Source organism: Heterodontus francisci, chromosome 4, assembly GCF_036365525.1.
Source record: "Heterodontus francisci isolate sHetFra1 chromosome 4, sHetFra1.hap1, whole genome shotgun sequence".
Taxonomy (NCBI): Eukaryota; Metazoa; Chordata; class Chondrichthyes; order Heterodontiformes; family Heterodontidae; genus Heterodontus; species Heterodontus francisci.
In genome coordinates, this window is record NC_090374.1 from 144,786,881 (window position 1) to 144,809,452 (window position 22,572).

Sequence of the window (22,572 nt, forward strand, 5' to 3'; positions counted from 1 at the left end):
ACTTTACTGATGTTCGAGAGTAGACTGATGTGGCGGTAATTGGCTGGGTTGGATTTATCCTGCTTTTTGTGTACAGGACATACCTAGGCAATTTTCCACATTGCTGGGTAGATGTAGCTGTACTGGAACAGCTTAGCGAGGAGTGCAGCAAGTTCTGGAGCACAGGTCTTCAGTACTATTGCCATAATGTTGTCAGGCCCTTTGCAGTTTCCAGTGCCTTCAGTCATTTCTTGATACCACGTGAAGTGAATCGAATTGGCTGAAGACTGGCATCTGTGATGCTGGGGACATCAGGAGGAGGCTGAGATGGATCATCCACTCGGTATTTCTGGCTGAAGATTGTTGCAAATGCTTCAGCCTTATCTTTTGCACTGATGTGCTGGGCTCCCCAATCATTGAGGATGGGGATATTTGTGGAGCCACTTCCTCCAATTAGTTGTTTAATTGTCTACCACCATTCATGACTAGATATGGCAGGACTGCAGAGTTTATATCTGATCTGTTGTCTAAAATTAACCTTCCTCCATTGAGCATTTTCACACTTCATTTTTCCTTGTTCCTTACGCAAGACTACTGTGAATCTGATGTCATGGTGATCATAGTTTCCCAAATGCTCTCCCACTGAAACATGCTCCACTTGTCCCAGTTCATTCCATCAAACTAGAACCAGCACTGCTTTCTCCCTTGTTGGCCTGGAACCATGCTGATCAAGAATGTTCCCTTGTATTCTAATCCCCTCTTTGCCCTTTACACTGTTATTTTCTCAGTTTATATTAGGATAATGGAAATCCCCATTATCACTACTCTAAAGTTTTTGCATCATTCTGTAATTTGCCTGCAAATTTGCATCTTTATTTCCTTCCCAGTATTTAGTGGCCTTTATTAAGCACCCAGCAGCGTAACTCCTCTATTGTTCTTTAGTTCTAAGCAAACAGATCTCTTTGACCCCTTAAGTACATCAGCCCTTTTTAATGCTATAACATTATCATTGATCAATTTTGCCACTTCTACCTGTTTTTTTCCATCCCTATCTTTCCTGAATACCTTGTAGCCAGAAATATTAAGTACCCATTATAATTGAACTAGGTGTCTGTTTTTGTTACTAAATCACAATCGCATGTGACTACTTGTGCCTGCAGCTCACTAACCTTATTTATCACGCTCCATGTATTTATGCAAATGCACTCTAAAGCCATCTTAGTCTGCCTCTCATTTCACCCTCCGGCCCCCGTCTGATCTCTCCTACTTCTGAACCATTCTTTATTCTAATGCTCTTTGTCTCTCAGTCCTCTGTGTATCTTGTATCCCCTCTCTAATGTTTCACTGCTGGTGCCCCTCCTCCTGCGAAATTAGTTTAAACCCTCCCTGACAACGAGGGCATTGTCCCCAGCCCTGCTGGAGTGCAACTGATCCACCTTGAACAAGTCCCTTCGCTCCAGACTGGGTTCCAATGTCCCAGGAATCTGAAGCTCATCCTCCTGCACAATTTCTCTAGCCACACATAAAGCTATCTCATCCTGCTGCTCCTATACTTATCAGCAAATGAAACTGGGAGTAATTCAGAGATTTCTACTTTTTGAGGTCCTGCTCTTGAACTTCCTCTATAGCTCCTGGCACTAACTGTAGGATCTCAACCCTTTTCCTACCTATGTCATTGGTTTCCTACTCTTCCTTCCCCACACCAACTGCCACCCCACCCCCGCAAACAAAATGTCCTGCACCCATTCAGTGATACCCATTACCCTGACAGCATAGTGTCATGCAGGCCCACACCTGCCAAGAATGAGGCACATTAATTTCGCCACATGGACATTAAATTTCAGATTGTTGCTGGGAAGAAGAGAAGGCCTGTGACAAGGGGTTGCCAAGCCCCTGGCTGCAAAGACATTTTTGCATATTAACAGACAGTGTTTGGAAACAAAGGAGCTATCCCCTGCTCCAATACAATCCACAAACAAATGTGGTCAAATTATTTAGTCACATGACTAACCTGGTTGGCAGTCTGGGTTTTTTTTCTGAATTGTACAGTTTTTTGAACTGAGAGCCTGCAGAAAGCTGTTTGCTCCTGGTTTGAAAAGACCTCTCCTGACTGGCTCGCCACAGCCTCTCCTGTCTGCTCCCATCTCTTTCTCACAGAACCGAATCCACTAAGACATATGAGCCCCAAGAGAGAAAAGTCTCCTACAGTGAACAAGGTTTAAGAAGAATACTGAGCCCCAATGAAAAGCAAGATCTACCTACAATCAAGGACTCTACAGTGAGCTTGAAGAACCTTACAACAACTCTTCAGATATTTAAACTTTTCCACTTTATTTCTTCTGTTCTTTTCTGTCTCTATTTGCATATGCATGCTAGCGTGGGGTGCGGCGTGTATCCGTAGGTGTCAACCAAATTAGAGTTTAAGCTTAATAAATTTCAACTTTTCTTCTTTAAACCTATGAAAGCCTGTTTGTGCTGGTTTCTTTGCCTTATAATTGGAAAGCGGTGAACAAGGATTCACCAAGGGGGAGCTAAAAACCACAGTGTGTTTAAAAAATAAAACCCTGTTACAGTAAGACCAGGTGAAGGCTGAAAGGGAGCCCTAGACCTCTTTCTCACCTGGTCGTAACAATAGAGACAACACATCATGCAGGACTCATGTTGGCAGTTGCAAAAATGCCTATCGATCTCCCTATCGACTCCCCTATGAGCACTGCATTTCTACACTTAGCTGTGCCCCCCTATGCTGCGGATGTGCTGTAGACTGCACATGCCTGAGGTGCTCTCACTTTCACTGTTATTCAGCACTATAAACCAGGTTGAGAATGCCACACAGAGAGCAGTATTTTATCCTTGGCCCACCATTCCCGATGGCGGAATCGGAAGTGCGCGGCACCTCTGCCCTCTTCATTTTTGATGGTTCCCACATGATCATTATTTAAAATTAAAGGGACGGTTGCAGGCACAGGAGACACATGTGATCTCGTGGCGGAGGAGGGTTTTCTTTGTTTTAACCCAATGTCAGTCAACAATGCATCAGGTATGGTCTGGCTATAAATACAAATAGGGAGGCATTGTAGCAAGGCCGTTATTCACACAAAGACATAAATCTAATTCATTAATTTTTTAGTTTGCATAAGCTGTTACTTGCCTTCACCCACCCTCAATCCCCTCGTAGAGCATCACCGCCTCCCTTATGATTATTTTGTGTTTTTCAGCACCCCAACCATGTCGGTTAACAGACAGAGACCAGTCCCATACTTCAGCGATGCCTCCCTGCAGGTTGGCCTCCAGGCCATCAGGGAAAGGCGGAAGGTGCCCTTTCTGAGAAATGACATCAAAAGATCCTCCTGCTTGACCATGGAAGACTGGAGGGAAGTGGCAGAGGAGGTGAGCAACCATGGGATCTACCCGAGAACATGGGTGCTGTGCAGGAAACGGGTCAATGACCTGCTCAGATCCTCGAGGGTAGGTGCCAGGGCCACATAATGACAAATGTTCTCTTGGGGTCTTCAATACTTTATGTCTGCGAGTGGGTGTCCAGGCCAGGCGAATTCATGATCAGCCTTAGTGCCACATTGAAATTGAAGCCAAAGCATGTGGAAGTCTAGCATCTGTTTGCACTTGGATGCAACGTCCGACTGACAGGCCAGTGATGTGGATGCATGCAAGCAAGGGGGTTAGGCATTACTTGACATGTCACTGCAGGATAAACAGACCCATAATGCCTGTGAGCAAGCCAGGACAGGGGGGTGGAGTGGCAGATATAAGGCTGAGGCCATACAAATCGCTGGAGAGGAGGGAGGACAAGCAATCGCAGATGGCGAGGCTGGATCAGCTAGGCATAAGGATGAACAGGCAACCATACTGGTGGTAGCATATGGGCACACAGGAGGAACGCGAGAAAATGTGATGCGCTCATACTATGATGATGCTTAATGTGGTTCTGTTTGTTCTCCATCGCAGGTGCTCGCAATCCCTCGAGAAGGCCACAGACCAGCCAGCAGCCTGTGGAGTCCGCCTCTGGGGATGATGACACCAATGCCCCAGAGGATGCACCATCACCTGCCTCTTCAGCAACTTCTGCCAGCACAGTCACACCCACACAGAATGTTACATTTGGGTCCACTGATACTCAGAGGACTGCTGGGCCCAGGTTCCGCTGTGCCCCACGCTGATGATGGTCCTCTGGTCACAGCCACAAGAAGCCCGCTGGACGTGCAGCAAACATTTGAGGAACATATGTCCGAGATGCCAGAGGTCATGCACAGCTTTGCATGGGTGACGGAGGAGTCCATGCAAGCCATGACGTCTGCCATGTCCCAGGCATAAGGTGTAGGATCCTCCACCTTCAGCCCTCCTCCTGCCAACTTCCAGCTTGCCCCCATCCAACATTATCTTGCACCTTCCCTCTGTGACCCTTGAACCTTCCCCCATTATCCTGGGCCTTGTAATAATTGACCTTGTTATGCCATCTCTCTTCACTGTGCGTAAACCATCCGCATCAAAATGCCCACTCTGACCCTAAATCTTTCTGTCATCATCCTTAATGTTGTCGTCCAATCCCATGCCCCGCCCTACAAGACTTTCCATTACCTGACCATGACACTAGACCTGCTCTCCTTACTGAATTCCACTGTCCCCTGTGACTGTGACATTTCCCTATGCCAGCCAGCACCATGAGTTTGCCCCACAGGACTCCGGTGTAGACCGTACTGACCCCTCATTCATCTCACCTTCATTGAATGTTCCACCCCCAGCACCACCACACCCAGAATGCGAGGTCCTTCCCTCCTCCACATCTCCAGGCACCTGAACCTCACCCTCTACCTCACCCTCTACCTCACTGGCATCCCTTCTCCACACCTCCAGGCACCCAAACCCCACCCTCTGCCTCCCTGGCACTCCTCCTCCACACTTTCAGGCACCCAAACCTCAACCTTTCCAACCCTGCCCCTCCTGAGCCTGGAGCCAAACATCCATTCCAATGTCCCCCTTCCCTTGTGCCAAGTGTTCAAGAAATAAAACCACTGACCTCAGACACAACAGCACAAAGCCGACTGCTGCATGCCACCTTTAAACAACTATGAACCGGGTGCCACGAGACTCCCATGCATCGCTGACTGAATCTGGCAGGTAGGATTTAATTTCAATCAATTATAAGATAATGAGTATTCATGGTATGGAAATGTATTAAAAGTTGGAACCTCCCCATGGGATGGCATGAGGCCCTACCCACCACAAGCATGCCGTTGACTTAATCTCCACATTTGAACCTGCCATCGGGAAATCAAAATATCACTTCCGCCCAGTTAAGTCACCCCGCCTGCCACGATTCTTGCAAGCCCCATAAAATTCCCCCCAGAGTGAGGAAGTACTGTTGTACTTCCAGTTCATTTTGCTGTATGGCTTGGGATCCAGACGTACATAGAGTATGACTCACCAGCTTATGGATGTCAGTATGATTTTTAGTTATTGAAAGAAATTGCTGGTCCATTCACTTCTGCTTATTCAGTATAAACAGAATGGTGGTACAGGTGGCTACTTACTTTCAATCTCAAAAAGTTCAAACTGAAACAATAATTTCTGTCATTATTGTGAAGTTTGACTCCTGCAGTATACACCTAATATACCTATTGTCCAGATCTGTAGCTAGCTAATGATTAGCCCCATCTAGTGGGGATAGATCAAACTTGGGGACCTGGAGGAGTTAATGTAAGAAAAGATAGGAAAATTGTTAAAGACAGTTTTGCAATAAAGCCAGAGTATGAAAAGAGGAGTCATAATGTCATCCTTCTGACACTAAGGCATGACTCATCCAGAGATCTACTGAGCTAAAAGGTTCTCAAGATCAAGTATAAAAGAAGATTTGACAGGAGAGATATATGGGAAACCAATTGATTATCTCAGTGATGCATACTACATTGATTGATCAATCTTTGTACTAATTGAAAATATTGACAAATGATAATGACTGTACAGGTCCAATTATGTCTCTAACAAATTTAAGTGCCAATAAGGCCCCCTATGTTAAGCAGCCTTGCACCAATAAAAGATGCAATTGAATACTCCCACCCATTTTGCATACATGTCCTGCAGATGTCAACATCCTGGGAGTCACCATTTACCAGAAACTTAACTGGACCAGTCATGTAAATACTGTGGCTACAAGAGCAGGTCAGAGGCCGGGAATTCTGCAGCGAGTAACTCGCCTGCTGTGCTGAAATAGTTCAAGAAATAAGGTTGGAATAATTTCCCTTGAAGGATTTAACCACTAAGACATGACAGATCAGTAGTATTGTTCTTATTGTTTTAGAATGACGAGGGCTATAGATAGAGAGTAGAAATAAAAAGAATCAGAGTTACAGCAAATGTTTGAAAGATGTAGCTAACATACCTTGGTTATTTCCAGGGTGAATTGCTACCCTAATCATGACAAGAACTGATATGGGATTCTCTAACTGTTAAGCCAGAAAGGTAAACTGGTTAAGTGAAACCATGATAAATAATCCTGTTCAGGATTCTGAACCCTGGTTGGGGAGAGGGGGAGGGGCAGCTCACTTTCTAACCTTATGGATATTTATGGCTGAAGGTAAACTAATATAAGGAGTTAGAAGAATTGGCCTTCGTTCGCAATCTTCCTGCATATAACAATGATCCATAGTACACTTCAGCATTATCTCATTATATGTTCCTGCATTAACTATTTTTAGCTTTTGATAAATAGCTGAAATTCCCAATGTAAGGCATACACTAGAAGCATGTATCAAAGTCAGTGAGTTAATTCAAGTAAAATTTAAACAATTACTAGATTTCAGAATAAAAAGTAGTAGACTAAATTTTTCAGGATATTCTGCAAATGTGTAGTACAATAATAGTGAACTTTTACTCACTAAACCAGAGAATTAAGTTTTGGTAACTTCCTAACCTATAATTCTATGGGGACAGATGCCCGAAAATCTTTGGTGCAATGGCCAATCCCGAGAACTTCATGAATCAGAGGACCCACAGAGGCCTGAGGGGAGGCTAAGAAGTTGTTGACACTGTGGTAATTTTTTGTGATGAAAACGCCTTCCCTCAGCACGATTGGACGCATCAAAGGACTTCCAGTTACTGTTTCCAGCAGCAACCTAAATGAGAAGGATGCTGTGCCGAAGAAAGAGAGAAATGTCATGTGCCTCAAAATCCAAAATATTATACAAATAGATAACTGTTGTTGCTAATATTTCTCCATTGTCACTTTAGCTATGTTTCATATCTTCATTGCTGGTTAGAGACAATCTGGTAGCACACATTTTACAACAAACCCTGACTAACATGACACTCCACTAGGATATTTTTTAAAAACTGAGTTGAAAGCAGATTGCCCATTCATGCTCTTACGTGAGGGAGAATCTATATAAAATTGTCTCTTTCCAGACATTTCAATTTCCACTCAACAACTCAGTATGGTCAGAAGAGCAGCTAAAAGACCCAGGAAAGGGATTAAGGAATAATTCAGTAATACGTAACTCCCTTCAAAGGAGATATATATCTAAATGGCATTGTTTATTATAGTAAAATTTAAATATTAGTAATCCTACCAAAATGTTGTTAGAAATATATGGGCAGGTAATTGGTGTGAGGGAGATTGATAGCATTCAAAGGGATCTGGACAAATTAGTTAGATAGGTTTAGGGTCTTTAATCCAATAATTTAAGCATACATCTCAGGTTAGTTGGCATGTTACTACAGGTACTATGAGGTTTATTGATGCTGTACAGTCACATTAAACAAAATCCTGCACTGAAGTGTAGACATTCTTGCAACTGACAAAACGCATCTTTACAGTGTAAGAATAGTGATGGAAAACAGATGTTGCTGATTTGGATCTAGTCCAACCCACCCAACCTACGTTGTTATGCAGGACCTGCCAAGAATGAGGCACATTGGTTTTTGTCATATGAGCACTGATTGTGAACTATTGCTGGAGCGTGGAAATGACTTGATGAACAGATCAGCCGTGACTGGGAGAAAACATTTGCATATTAACAGATGGTGCTTGTGTAGACAAAGGACCATTCCCTGACACATTCAACCCACAATGGATGTTGATCACCGGATAGTAAGAGGGTGGGAAGTGCATTCCAGGGCCTGCTGGGGTGATGCAATCCACAGGGGCCAGGACTAGTTGGACCAGCTGGTCACATGACTAACTGGCTGTTCCAGGGTTTTTAAACAAGCCACAGAGAGTTTGTACTGGGAAAGGCAGTTTGTTCCTGGACTGAGCAGATCTCTCCTGCCTGCTCCCATCTCTTTCTCACAAGCCTCTGAATCCACTGAAGACACATGAATCCCAAGTGAGAAAAGTCTCCTACAGCGAACAAGGTTTAAGAAGAATACTGGGCCCCAATGAAAAGCAAGATCTCCCTACAATCAAGGACTCGACAGTGAGCTCAAATAACCGTAGCAAAAACTCTTCAGATATTGCCTCAAACTTTTCCACTTTATTTTTCTTCTGCTCTTTTCTGTCTCTATTTGCATGTGTGTATCGCATAGGCATGCTAGTGTGGGCGCGTTGTGTATCCGTAGGCATCAATCGAATTACAGTTTAAGTTCAAATTTAGTAAATTTCAACTTTTCTTCTTTAAATCTAAGAAAACTTGTTTGTGCTGGTTTCTTTGCCTTATAATTGGAAAGTGGTAAACAAGGATTCACCAAGGGGGAGCTAAAAACATGGTGTGTTGGACCCCTAGACACCTTTCTCACCTGGTTGTAACAGCATACAGCTGACTACAGCATTTCGCCTGTAAGTCTTATATCTGCCAGCAGTGATAAGTGACTATAGAATTCCAAATATGTGGAACAGGTATTTTTTTACCAAGATTCTAGGAGAGTTATTACTTTCATTGTGGTAAAGCAACGTTATATTGATTAACTTGACCATGAATGTCTTGTTGAACATCCATCAAAATGCAACATAAAAGAGTATACCGGTAGATTTTTGATGGCCAGTAAATGCTTATTCGTTGCAGAAAAAATATTGAATACCGCAATAAAGATTTGCATTAAGGTTTAAAATAATATTCCCAGGAAAGGGTCACAAATATATTTGGAAGTTTGCCCTGGTACCTTGCAAATGCTAAAGTTAAAAAATTAACAGTCAGTTCCAAGAGGTGCTCTTAAGCACCAGGCATGTCACCATGCCCAATTACACACTCGCACCATTTCCTTTGGCCCTACAAATGAAAAGCGTCAGCATAGTCATCAAATGACACTTTAAGGTGTTTGGGATAAGAACAAATTTGATATATAGAATTGTTGATTGCAAATGATTGAATCCTTGGAATTAAAAAAGTATAATTTTCAAATATTCTGTATCTTTCAGAAAGACTAAGACAGAATTTCCCTTTGAATTGTGCCCAATGTTTAGGTGTTATTATGGACAGGTCCCTGCCTATTTTACCGTATGTTCCAATTTTCAGACACCACATCTATCAAATGCTGAAAACACCTGTCTAAATAAGAGCTGTATTTAAATAAGATACTAATGAGGTGTTGTCTTACATTTTCCAGTGCTTCATTTATATTTAAGATTAATAATGTTGGAACAAAGCAGATCTCCAGTGTTGCTAGGCATTAGAAAAGGTAAAATTGAATTTAAAGGGCCTCAACAGACCATATCAAAAGTCACCTAAATTTCATCATTTTTCCCACTGTTTTACCTGTTTAGAGATACAGCACTGAAACAGGCCCTTCGGCCCACCGAGTCTGTGCCGACCATCAACCACCCATTTATACTAATCCTACACTAATCCCATATTCCTACCACATCCCCACCTGTCCCTATATTTCCCTACCACCTACCTATACTAGGGACAATTTCTAATGGCCAATTTACCGATCAACCTGCAAGTCTTTGGTGTGTGGGAGGAAACCGGAGCACCCGGAGGAAACCCACGCAGACACAGGGAGAACTTGCAAACTCCACACAGGCAGTACCCAGAATTGAACCCGGGTCGCTGGAGCTGTGAGGCTGCGGTGCTAACCACTGTGCCACTGTGCCGCCCACTGCTTGGTTCTTATGCCACTCTTTCTCTCCATTCCCACCTTTCTTTTCCCCTGGTATTTTGAAAGGATCTCTTTCCCTTTCTAACCCTATTCCACCACTCCCAATTTCATTATTCCTTTGTCCTCTGTCACACTTTCCTGCTTCTCAACTTTTCATTCATTACAAGCAGCTTATGCTAACCTTGAATGTCATACCATTCCCAGCTCCCTCGTCTATACAGAGTTCCAGCTATGCCCCTGCCCAAGTATGCTTCTCCACCTTGATAAAGTCACATTTCTTACAGGCTATTTAATAACAGTTCCAAGCATTCTAATATTTCAGCCAGCTCCCCATCAGTGGTGATGTCCCAGGAACCTGCATTACAGCTGGTTTCTTCTACTTGTCTAAGTAGCCAGCTCAAAGCAATTAATCTCTGACCTGTGGCAGGCATAAAAATTTGGCCTTGTCATCTGAAAGGAACACGTAAGTTACACAGTGGCACCATAGCACACTAATATACTGCTCATATACTGATCTAACACATAAAAACAGATTACCATAGGAATATACAGGAACTGAAAAGACCATTCCAGTGCATCAGACTAGTCCCTGTATCATGAAGAGTCATGTTTTGTACTGTATTCTTCTAGCTACATAGTCCATGATCCTGTTTGGTCTCTTTGCTTCCACCGCACACTGTTCTGATGACTTCAGCGATCTATCCACCAGTGCTCGCATATTCTTCTTCTGTGTTGTGTCATGTCCAATGATACCAATAACTTATCTGGTCATTAGCACATTGCTGTTTGTGGAACCTTTGTTGTGTGCAAATTGTCTGTGACGTTTCCTACATTACAACAGTGACTACATTCTAAAAGTACATTGTTGGCTGTAAAGCACTTTAGAAACTCTGCTCTTCTGCACCCCTCACTATCCACTTACCAAACTCGTCCTTCTCAATATCAGGGCCAAGGAATTCATTTAAAGTATTTGCCACCCTTTGATCAGTTGATATCATGGCCCCTTTGGAGTCCTTCAGGGGATCCAGTGTTTCCTGATTGTCCGTTTGCTGTGATTATATTTATAACAGCCTTTCACATTGTGTTTTCTATTGCCAGCAATCTTCATCTCATTGTCTATTTTGACTCTCCTGACCGGTTTCTGAGCCTCCCTAAACTTATTGTTTTACTCATCACTAGTCTCTGGACTATATATGGCCTTACACTTGAGGAAACCACTTTTTTTTTGGTCTTTAGCCCTGCAGTATTTGCTCCATTGAATTCAATGGAGAGTTAATTCAAGCAGGGTGTAAAACCAACATTGGTCCCAATCCCAATGGTTTCTCACCAGGCAGGTTAGGTGAAAATTATTCCCACTGAGAAGGAATAACATATCAAAGGCTAATGAGCACAACCATTTAGTTGAGAATCAAGCATCATTATCACTACAGTGGCCAGTCTGTCTTTTTCCTATATTCATTCTGGGGACGTCGGGATCTCTGGCAAGGCCAGCATTTATTGCCCATCCCTAATTGCCCTTGAGAAGGTGATGGTGAGCCACCTTCTTGAACCACTGCAGTCCATCTGGTGTAGATATATCCACAATGGTGTTAGGAAGGGAGTTCAAGGATTTTGACCCACCGATATAGTTCCAAATCAGGATGGTGTGTGACTTGCAGGGGAGCTTGCAGATGGTGGTGTTTCCATGTATCTGCTGCCTTCTAGGTGGTAGAGGTCATGGGTTGGAAGGTTCTGTCAAAGGATCCTTGGTGAGTTGCTGCTGTGCTTCTTGTAGATGGTACACACTGCTGCCACTGTGCATCGGTGGTGGAGTGAGTGAATGTTTAAGGTGGTGGATGGGGTGCCAATCAAGCGGGCTGCTTTGTCCTGGATGGTGTCGAGCTTCTTGAGTGTTGTTGGAGCTGCACTCATCCAGGCAAGTGGAGAGTATTTCATCACACTCTTGACTTGTGCCTTGTAGATGGTGAACAGGCTTTGGGGAGTCAGAATTCCTGGCCTCTGACCTGCTCTTGCATCCACAGTATTTATATGACTGGTCCAGTTAAGTTTCTGGTCAATGGTGACTCCCAGGATGTTGATGTCTGCAGAAAACTGTACGTGTTTTCAACATCAAGTTATTTGTTTTCCAGTTTACAAAGTAAAATTAATTTTGAAGACTCCAATTAAAACATAAATTGTGTCTGCTTTTAATTATTCACAGCTTTTTAAATGCAGATACATTTTTATTTGATAGGAATTTTTTTTTTTAAATCAGCTGCAGGATGTAAAATTTTGGAGATCTCATCAGCAAAACCCAAATGAAAGCATCTTGGTAGAGGAACAGAGAAGAAGGTAAAATCACACAATGTGCTGGCCAAAGTTAGTATCTTATAAGTTTCAGAAGTCTCTTCTCGTGAAATTTTCATTAAAATAACTAAACTTAGTGCACCCTTGAAACTTAAAGGTGCCAGACTTATTAGTTTAAAATAATATTCTATTAGTTAAAATCAGTAATGTGTTTCTTAACACTGTTTTAAACGGAGCCAAAATGTCTACTTCGGGTTTATATTGGCACTGGAACAAAGAAACTACCACCTTCTGATTATGATCATGACAGACACTCACCCTGTCCAATCACTACCTATATATCCTGAGTCAGCAAACTTCTGATATTCCGTTGAAGCACACAGCTTAAAAAACCCATTGAGGTCTGTCGAACTAAAGCAGGACCAAAAATGTAATAAAAGCAAAATACTGCGGATGCTGGAAATCTGAAACAAAAATGTAATTTAAATGAGCCACCACGCGGTAGATCGTGGGGGCTTGGCCATTTTCTTCACCCGCTGCTGGGAGCGGTGGCAGGCACCCAAAATCCAGCCCATTGCATTGGAAAATCTCTGGTCTTGGGGCACCCAATAGGATGTATCTGGCATCCATTGTGAAGGTGTGTGTTTGTGTTGCACTAGGAAATGCTCAGGCTTCAGGAAAGAACCTAACACTGGGCACATTGGTTGCAAATTTAGGGTGTGCGCTAATACCTTATTGGGTTCAGTGACATCAGTCATTTTGATAATTGGATCCCATTTCAGAGCATAACATGTGCTGCCCAATATCTACTTGAATGATAGCATAACCCAGGGGTTTGTGATCTAAATCAGATGTTTATGTTTTCTATTGCACTGGCCTACACATGCCTTTCCAATCTCTTCAAAGATGGACAAAGAAACCACCTGGTAAGACAAGACCAGATACAAATCATTAAGCTGCTTTATTTTACACCCAGCAAGTGAACATATGGAGCAGCAATCATGCTTGGCCTTATTAAATCAGTATAACTTGTCTTAATGTAATAATGTAAAGTAATGAACATGCTATGCTTCCCTATATCAGTGGGTCATTTTTGCTTCACTTAAACAAAGCAACTTCTATCTACCCTCGTACATTCTAACCTTTTCACAGTCTTTTATGGACCTGTTTTCTGTTTTTTAAAAAATGGACTAACTTTCTGTTATCCCATAGTGCTCACAACCCAAGAGGAGAGCCTATGCCAGATACATCCTGTTGGGTGCCCCAAGACCAGAGATTTTCCAATACAATGGGCTGGATTTTGAGTGCCTGCCACCGCTCCTAGCAGCGGGTGAAGAAAATGGCCAAGCTGCCGCGATCTACCGCGTGGTGGCTCATTTAAATACCTGGGTCAGCCAGCGCCCCCCACCCCCAAATCATGTGGGCAGCCAACCCTGCCGGTGAATTTAAATTTATAAAGACATACCCCCCCCCCCCACCCCCCACTGTTGCAATAAAAATTCTTCCACCCCTTTCCTACCCTCAATACCAATAAAATTAAGGATTTGCACATCCCCCTCAAAACACTTAACTTTGAAATATGGCCTTCCTCCCCCATACTGTACAAAGTTTAAAGTTCACCCCTTCCCACCATCCCCTACACTCATGACGATTATTTGACTCCGTCTCTCTTCCCCCACCACCCCACACTAAAAATCTTCTCTCCCCACTGCCCCCAACCCCGTGTCATGCCTGCTTTCCCCAGATGGGGAAGTGAAGGCGCGGGAGTGCCGTCCGCCGCAGTGAAGATCGCGGCGGGCCCGTAAGACCCCAGGTAAGTTTATTTAAATGTATTCATGGTGCTCATTTCACTATGCAAAGCCAGGTCTCGTTGCCCAGTGGTGGGGAGGGGTGGGGGGCCACCACGGAGCCTCGCTGCCGCTGGGAAGATCGGGCCCATCCCTCCCGGAGTCAGGCTCCATGGCGGTCCACTGCCAGAACGATTTTCCACCCCCCCAACCCCTCCCCCCAACTCTGCCACGGTGCCCGACATTGGGAGACCGGTAAAATCTAGCCCAATATTGATTGACTATGGAGATGGGCTAACCAATTGTTTCATCATCTACAGTCTTGTAGAAAACAATGTCAGTGCTTAGCCTATGAGCATTTTAATCATCTTTCATCTCGCTGAAACATGTGTGAATACACTTTGTGCCATAGCACAAGCCTAAATCAATGGAATGAAAATCAAGTGGATTCTATAAATGACAAGGAGGCAGTGAAGATAAAAATCTATCCCCAGCTTCTTGAATACTGGCCTGATGGAGCTGTTCTTTCAGTTTAAACATAAATGGGCTTCTGAATTTTATAGTTATATCATAAAACTAGGCTTTGCATAAAATGCCTTTCCATTTTCATATCTGTTTCCTTCATTATTTTGAAAACTTGGATCATGTCCCCTTTATTTTTTTTCTCCAATGAGAATGGATTTAGTTAATAATGCTCCCTTCTATAGCATTTATTTTTCTGGAGAAAAATTCTGCTGTTCAGAGCTAACAGGGGTTTAGTTCATCTTGTTGGTAGCACAAAATGGACATCAGTACATTGGTACCCACATTACACTCTGCCTGATTAAAAAGGGCTGTCAATGCACTATCACCCAATCTTTGCTATCATGCAAGATGAATTTCATCCCCAGTCTCTATTTTGTGATCTGTTGCCCAAACTGTTGCTGACTAAGATCATCAACCGAATTTTGCAGTCAGCCGTTCATCACTCTGACAGCTTCCCACAGACTCTTTGCAGGCTTTGGAGGGGCAACTTATGGTATTTAGAGATCCTTTCAATCATGATGACATGTGTGAACAGGGCAAGCAACAGTGTTGCTGTTCAATCAATCAAACTGAAGAATCATTACTGAGACATGCAGGGTCTAAACCAGAAAGTATTAATTAGATTTCATTCATTATAAAATCATGTACAGAAAACAAAATAGAGACTGAGAAAGAAAGATGGGATTAAGAGAGAAAGTTTTTTAAAATCTCCAACACAAATTCAATACCATAGGAATGAGACTCCACAAATGTAAAATTAAAATTTCAGTGCAAGGGAGTTTGTTTGGCAGTAATTATGGCTTAGCATGCTGTTTAAAAATTCATTTATGCCTGACTGCACTTTATCTGGTGTGTTTAGAGGGTGACTAGAGATACCTTTACATGTATTTCACTGTCCAGTCTCTTATCGAGATAGTGATCAGTGCAGCTTGTGGAGGAGTAGGGTATCTTGGACAACAATGTCAGAAGTTCTGCGTTCAACTGCTCATGTGCAAACTCCAGAAGTTGCAGTCAGATTTACTCCTGCTCTTAATTTGTATGTTTGTATGTTCGTATAATAATGGTGAGAGCTGTAAGCTTCACTGTCATTCTCAACACAAAATCTGGGCCCATTTTTCCAAGAGGGTTGATGTCGCAAGGTTTCTGATATTGCTTCATCAATGATATGGTTGTATCAATGCTCATGAATGAAAGTACATTAATGATGAGAAACTTCATAAATGGCATACCAACTTAGATCATCGTTTGATAAGGTGATCCTTAGCCACAACAGGCATTGGATGAAGGTTGGAAGCAGCATGCCTGCCCAGTTGATGCATAGGACATGGCACAAATTGGGACTTAAAAATACCAGGATGAAGAATGAGTGTGGAGGGCCACTTTATTGCCATACCATAGCAATGTTTCTAAAGAAATTGCTTTGCATCTTTTGAGTATCATTGTAATCCTGTCTCCCCCTTTCTTAAACAGAAAATAGAGAACATCATAACAATTATAGCCACCTTGGTGTCTTCATGCGTTTACCTAGCAAGTAGCTGAACTACCCAGAAAAGAAGGTTCCAGCTTTAACTATCGGCCTGTGTCTGAGTTAGTTAATCTCACACTGGAGCATTACAATTGGTCTTAGTGTCTTGAAGTAAGGGAGGGGATAATTCCAGCTCTTGATCATTATCCAGTGATCGCTGCTGCTAGTGCAAGATTGTGGGTGAGGAAAGCATTGTTCCTGCTGTCATGTCTCACTCAGTCCTCTAGTCATCAACACTGTCAAAGTTCACACTAGAATAAAGGCTACCTTTCTCACACCAGAGGGCGTCTGGCACCTGTGAAATCATTAGCCAGCCTCCAGGAATCAAGAAAATGAGTGAGGAAAAGGTTTTTCAAATAATCACAAACCATGTAGGGAGAGACAGGCAAAAAACAACTTGGAAAAAATATGAACATTTATTTTGGCCAAGGTGCAAAAAGTAATAAAATGTAACTTCCCTGCAGCCCTGCAGGTGTCCTGAAGTAATTTAGCATATAAAGTTAGAATATTATCCCTGAGACTTTCAGTAGCAGATGAATCGTACTTTTGAACTGAAAAGTCAATGAATAGAGTGGTTTGTAGACTGACCAGGAAAAGATATGGTAGAGGTTCTTCTTCCTTGTGCCTGGGCAATTGGAATTCCTTGGGCGTGAGAGAGAGGATACCAAAGCAGAATCTATTAAGTAATATGATTTAAATCATCGAGTAGCGTTTGATAGTCACATTGGTTTAAAGTTATTTTCAACTCTCCTTTAAGGTGCATTGTGTGCTTGAAGAGCTGAGGCATGTGCTCACAAACTGAACTTGAAGAAGGCCTATTCCACAACTCGAAAGACTTGAACTGTTTGAAAATTGTACTATATGGGATCTGCTGCTCTGCAGGGTTTCCACTGTCTAAGTGGAGCTCTCTGTTCATACTTTTTCGTGGCTCCTAAAAAACTCCAAAGGCTTTTAACAAAAAAGCTTCTGGGTTTCCTATTTGTGGTAAATGTCAAATTTTATGCTGAAGAAGTTTTTTTGGATGCGTTTACTGACAATGCAACCACTAGGTGGCGCAGTACTGGCACATGCATAAATGCAGCCTCATCAACTGAAACGTCACAGTCTGCGACGTCTCAGGCAGCTGCCAGTAATAAAGATGGCGCTGCTCAATTTGACACAAAAAAAGTGAATTAAACCCAAACCCCCTCACCCTTCAATTGCCACCTCGAACCACCACCCCCCCCAACAGTACCCCACTCCCTCCCACAATCACCACTTTCTCTTCCCTGCCCTCTCCTGCGATCACTGCTTTCTCCTCCCCGCTTCCTCCCGCGATCGCCGCTTCAATCGCCGCTTTTTCTTCCCCGCACCTTCCCGCAAACGAAGCAAAGGCAACTTGGCTTCTGTCACTTTATCCACTTCCCCAAATTGTAAGGCATTGTCAATTGCACCATATATAGCAATTGGTGGACTTCCTCATAAACTCAAAATATTAAAGAATAGGAAAGCTTTCCATTTCCCTAATATGCAATTGTTTTTAACACATGACAATGTATGTTACTCAGGGGGTATGCATGTATTCATTTTGAAGCCATCCACTACAGTTCAAATGGAAAGCTGATTCCCGGGGGAATAACCTCCCAGGGGCCAGGGGACCCAGCACTGCAGACTGACAGCGATACGTAGAGCGGCATCAGATCCCAGCTTTTTTCAGGAAGGTCTACAATGTTTGTACAGACCTGTTTCTCATTTCCATCGGACTAAATAACTTCTTCCTGTTATTTTCTCCCTGTGCCTTCCACCCCTACCCACCATTTTTAAATGGTTGAATTCCAATCCATTTTCTATGACAGAAGGCCATAGAATGCAGCCTTTATGAGAAACTCGACATCGTCCAAGACAAAGCAGCCCATCCACCACCTTCAACATTCACTCCCTCCACCACCAACGCACAGTGGCAGCAGTGTGTACCATCCACAAGGTGCACTGCAACAACTCACCAAGGCTCCTTCAACAGCAACATCACCACCTGCAAGCTCCCCTCCAAATCACTCACCATCCTGACTTGGAGCTATATCGCCATTCCTTCACTGTCACTGGGTCAAAACCTGGAACTCCCTCCGTAAAAGGGATTTGGGTGTACCTATACCCAAGGACTGCAGCGGTTCAAGGTGGTTGCTCACCACCACCTTCTCAAGGACAATTAGGGATGGGCAAAAAAATGCTGACCTTGCCAACGGCACACACATCTCAAGAACAAATAATAAAATAAATCTTTCACATATGTTTTATGTATAATATGTATATGTGCACATGTCTGCTTGAAGGGATCTCCTCAGGCCAACCATTGCCTCATTGAATGGAGGAACATGCTCGAGGGGCTGAATGGCCTACTCCTGTTCCTAGGATTCTTATGAATCACAATCATTTGTCAGAGGATATAAAGTGCACATCTTGGAAGATCCTAAATTCTTTCTTGATGGATATCGGTAACCCTTCCTTGATGGGCATCATGTTATCTTGCATGGTGCTCCAGTGGCATTCTAAGCAACCATCCATCCATCCATCCTTCTAATTGCTTGTAGGATAGGGTCGTGGGACATCTCCACATGATGCGTTCAATCAATCAATTTTGCATTGTAGAAAGGCTCCACCTAAAGGAAACTAAGTAAGGGGGGCAGTCAGCACAAAGGTTCCCTGCTGTCCATCCACTGACCCTTTGTCACTTTTTACTCCTGAATAACCAATGCTTCCTCCTGTCTTTGCACATCCGTAAATTCCCGATGCTGGTAAGTGGGCTAGCACTTCGTGAACGTCCAAGCATGATGTTGGGTCCTTTGTGCACCTGCTGCTCTGGTTCTGACTCCGTTCATGAGTCCCTGCATCATTTTCTGTGAACAGAAGACATGCTTATTTGTTTATGAGTACACCGTGCCACTTCACCAGACCTTTTGAAAGTAATGTGAAAAAATATTACTTTTCACATGAAAGCACTTTGAAGCACGTGAAGCAACATGATAGTTGTTCCAAATATCAGAAAATAGCATGATTTGTAAAAGTATTAACTTATGTGCAGCTATCTTCCAATTCTTCAACAGAGTGTCTCCTACTGTCTTCATGTGGATATAGGTCTACATCCTTTTGTTCAAAGGTTGTAAGGGACTTCATTGAGTGGTTTCCCCATCAAAATCACTGTGGATCCTATTGTCATAAACCATCTTTCGCTAGGGAAAAGATCTGGGTGGACATTATTGGCAGGGTTAATTGAACAAGACCATGGGCAAGATTTTACCAGCCCGCTAAGGACATGCTGGGAGGGGGAGCATAAAACGTTGTCGGGAAGGCTGGGGTGGAGTGCCCGTTGCTTTCTCGACACCATGGAATTTTACCAGGGATGGGCAAGGTCAAGGATGGCCTTTCCACCCTGAGGCCAACTGAGGCCTTTTAGTGGCCAATTATACCAGCAGCAGAGGTGGAGGGGGGGGGGGGGGCGGTGGCGGGGTGGCGGGGTGACCCTCTGCCACCTGGGTAAGCCGCCCAGTAAAAGCTGGTGGCCTCCCTGTGGGCTTGGTGGGGGGCCCTCCTAATTGGGCATCCTGTGATCCAAGGAGAGCCTCCCCGACAGCAAGGGGTACCCTCTCGGAAAGAGCCCCTCTCCCATCCTCACAATTGACTCCTCCCACCCAACACCCACCCCCGCCGATGCCTGCCTGATTGGTCCTGGTGAACCCCATGAATGCACCCTGATTCCAGGCCCTCCACCATGCTGGCTGGTCCGGTTTGCTCCAGACCCAGTCGTGGCCACTGCTCCCAGTGGAGCTAGTGGGACTGAAGAACTGCCGGCTCTCTGATTGGCCAGCAGCTCTTGCACGCGGGACCTCTACCCTTAAAGGGGCAGAAGCCCCTACTGTCTGATTATCATTGAATTCCATTGGGGCTTTTGAAAATGGGGTTGCCCCAGTTTTCTGGTCCGGTGTCAGGATCCCCACCACAGGGGCAAAATCCAGCCCCATATAAAATTATAATGTATTTTCTACACTGTTATGTGAACAACAATGCACTAATATGAGTCTCTTTTAAACAACAATTCTCAGCAATCTGTTACTCAACCATGTGCTAGAAAGAGGGGGAGATTGGTTATTTTTATATGTAGGTTTATATGATTCCTGATCCAAGGGTTATCCCAATCTAAAGGCAATGCTTAGATTGCCAAGAAATGTTATCAGAATTTGCCTACAACTGTTACACCATTAACCTCTATAGTCAGTCAAAGTGCAGATAACATTTCATGTTCCATTGTGCTAGGATAAATTGACACTGTAATTAATAATTTCAGCTTAAAAAAGCTCTTTTCTGAAGATGATTAAAAGATAAAAGTGCTGAAATGGCCCTGCCCAAATTAATAAAACTATCTGGTAAGATTTCCTTAGGTTGTTATGGGATCATTTTTAATTTTTAGTACGCTCCATGCAGAGCTGCATGAACCAGGAGGGCACAACAGGAATTCATGGCCACTTCCTTCCTATGGATTTCCGTCCGTTAAAATAAAAATCAAAATAAATAAATGGAATTACTGTCTAAATTACTGATATATGCCTTGGCTCTTGCTTTCAGAATGCTTGATGCATTAGCAAAATTGTAAACACAATGGAAAGATTTCCTGTGATTTCCTACATTTCTGGCAAAACTGTATAAGTGGTCTAAAAGAACGCATTTACTATTTTGTTATAAATATTGATAAATCACAACTTTTCACCCATCTGAGTTCTCACGATCCCTCATTCACTTCTCTCTGCAGTGATGCATCTAAATGTTACTGCACCATTTTTATTGTCTGCATCAGAGTCTTTTTCTGATATCTTATTCCACAATTTTGCTCTTAGAACTAAAAGTTTCACTTGATTTCTTTCCTTTCTTCCAACTTCCTAATTTTTAAACTTGCATTTGAAGGGTATTTCTTCCAGGATGAACAATTCCCTTGGATCGACTTTGTCAATTCTCTTCACAATCTTCAAAAAGGCACTAAAACAAAAGAGAAAATAAAACAATTAAACAAACACTGGTAAAAGAATGTCGATTGCAGCCACCTGAGGGTGAATCCCAGCATTAGGGTTATAAAAGCATTTAGTGATTCAGAAACATTTTGCATAAAAGTTTTGTTTGAACTATAGTACCAGCTATTTGCTGAAATGAAATCACTGACTGAAGTCTAGATAAGCTTCATCTATTACAGGAAGCCATTTTTTGCCACATCAAACTACTGAGCAAAGATCAGATGCTCGCACAGGTTTCCAAGACATGACAGAGGACTGTGCTAACTAACTGAGGGCTTTACCAACACCATGGCTCTTAGATGCGGCTGGAGGCTGAATTCAAAAATCAATAGAACTGAAAGTTGATTGTATGGTTGAGACAGATATAGTATGTGATTATCTGACTACTTCTTATCTAAACCTACTGCTGCAATTTACCTGTAAACCTGTAGAGTCCACAGTTCATCTGCTTTCAAAAAATGGCCTGATTTGCTAATGAATATCAGAATAATGAGTCTAATCACTCAGACAAGCGATAACTGTAAGATTGCGCTCTCTGGACTTTAACCACCATTACCACACAACAAAACGTCCAACGGTGCAGAAGTGCCACAATGAGAATAAAACTCAAGGTTCCTTTTGATCAGCTTTTGCTGATTTTATACACACTTGGGGGCTAATTTTAACCTAACCCGCCACATGAGAAGGGGGTGGATTTGGGTCAGTCACCCATTTTGCACCCATTCTATTTTACTCCCCATTAAAGGGGCGTAAACTCAGTCAGATGTAAAGCTGTTAGCCAGCGCATTAAAATCTGCTTCCTGCCAGGTGCGATAGGTTAAAATTAGCCTCCATGATTTTAAATTTATAAACTTTAGGGCCAATTTAAACTTTTGGTGTTGGTGGAAAACAGGCAGTAGCAGATCGGCTAGAGATGATGGAAGGGGGTAACTAAAGAAAGAGTATGGCCTATTAAGGACCATAAGGGTATCCTGTGTTTGAAGGTGGAGGAGGTGGATATGGTTGTTAATGAATACTTTGCATCTGTTTTCACAAAAAAGTGGGACAATACAGACATTACAGGCAGAGAAGAGGACCGAAATATCCAATGAAATAACAGAGTGAGAGAGGAAGTATTAAGGGATTTAACATCTTTGAAAGTGAATAAATCCCCAGGCCTAGATGAATGGATCCTAGGCTGTTAAGGGAAGCAAGAGAAGAAATAGTGGAGGCTCTGACCATCATTTTCCAATCTTCTCTGGCTATAGGTGCAGTTCCAGAGGAGTTAAGGACAGCTAACATTGTACTATTGTTTAAAAAGGGAGAAAGGGTTGGCTGAATCCTCCCATCTATGAAAGATGATAGACACAGAGCAAACAATCCATTTAGGTGGGGTGTCTTCTCT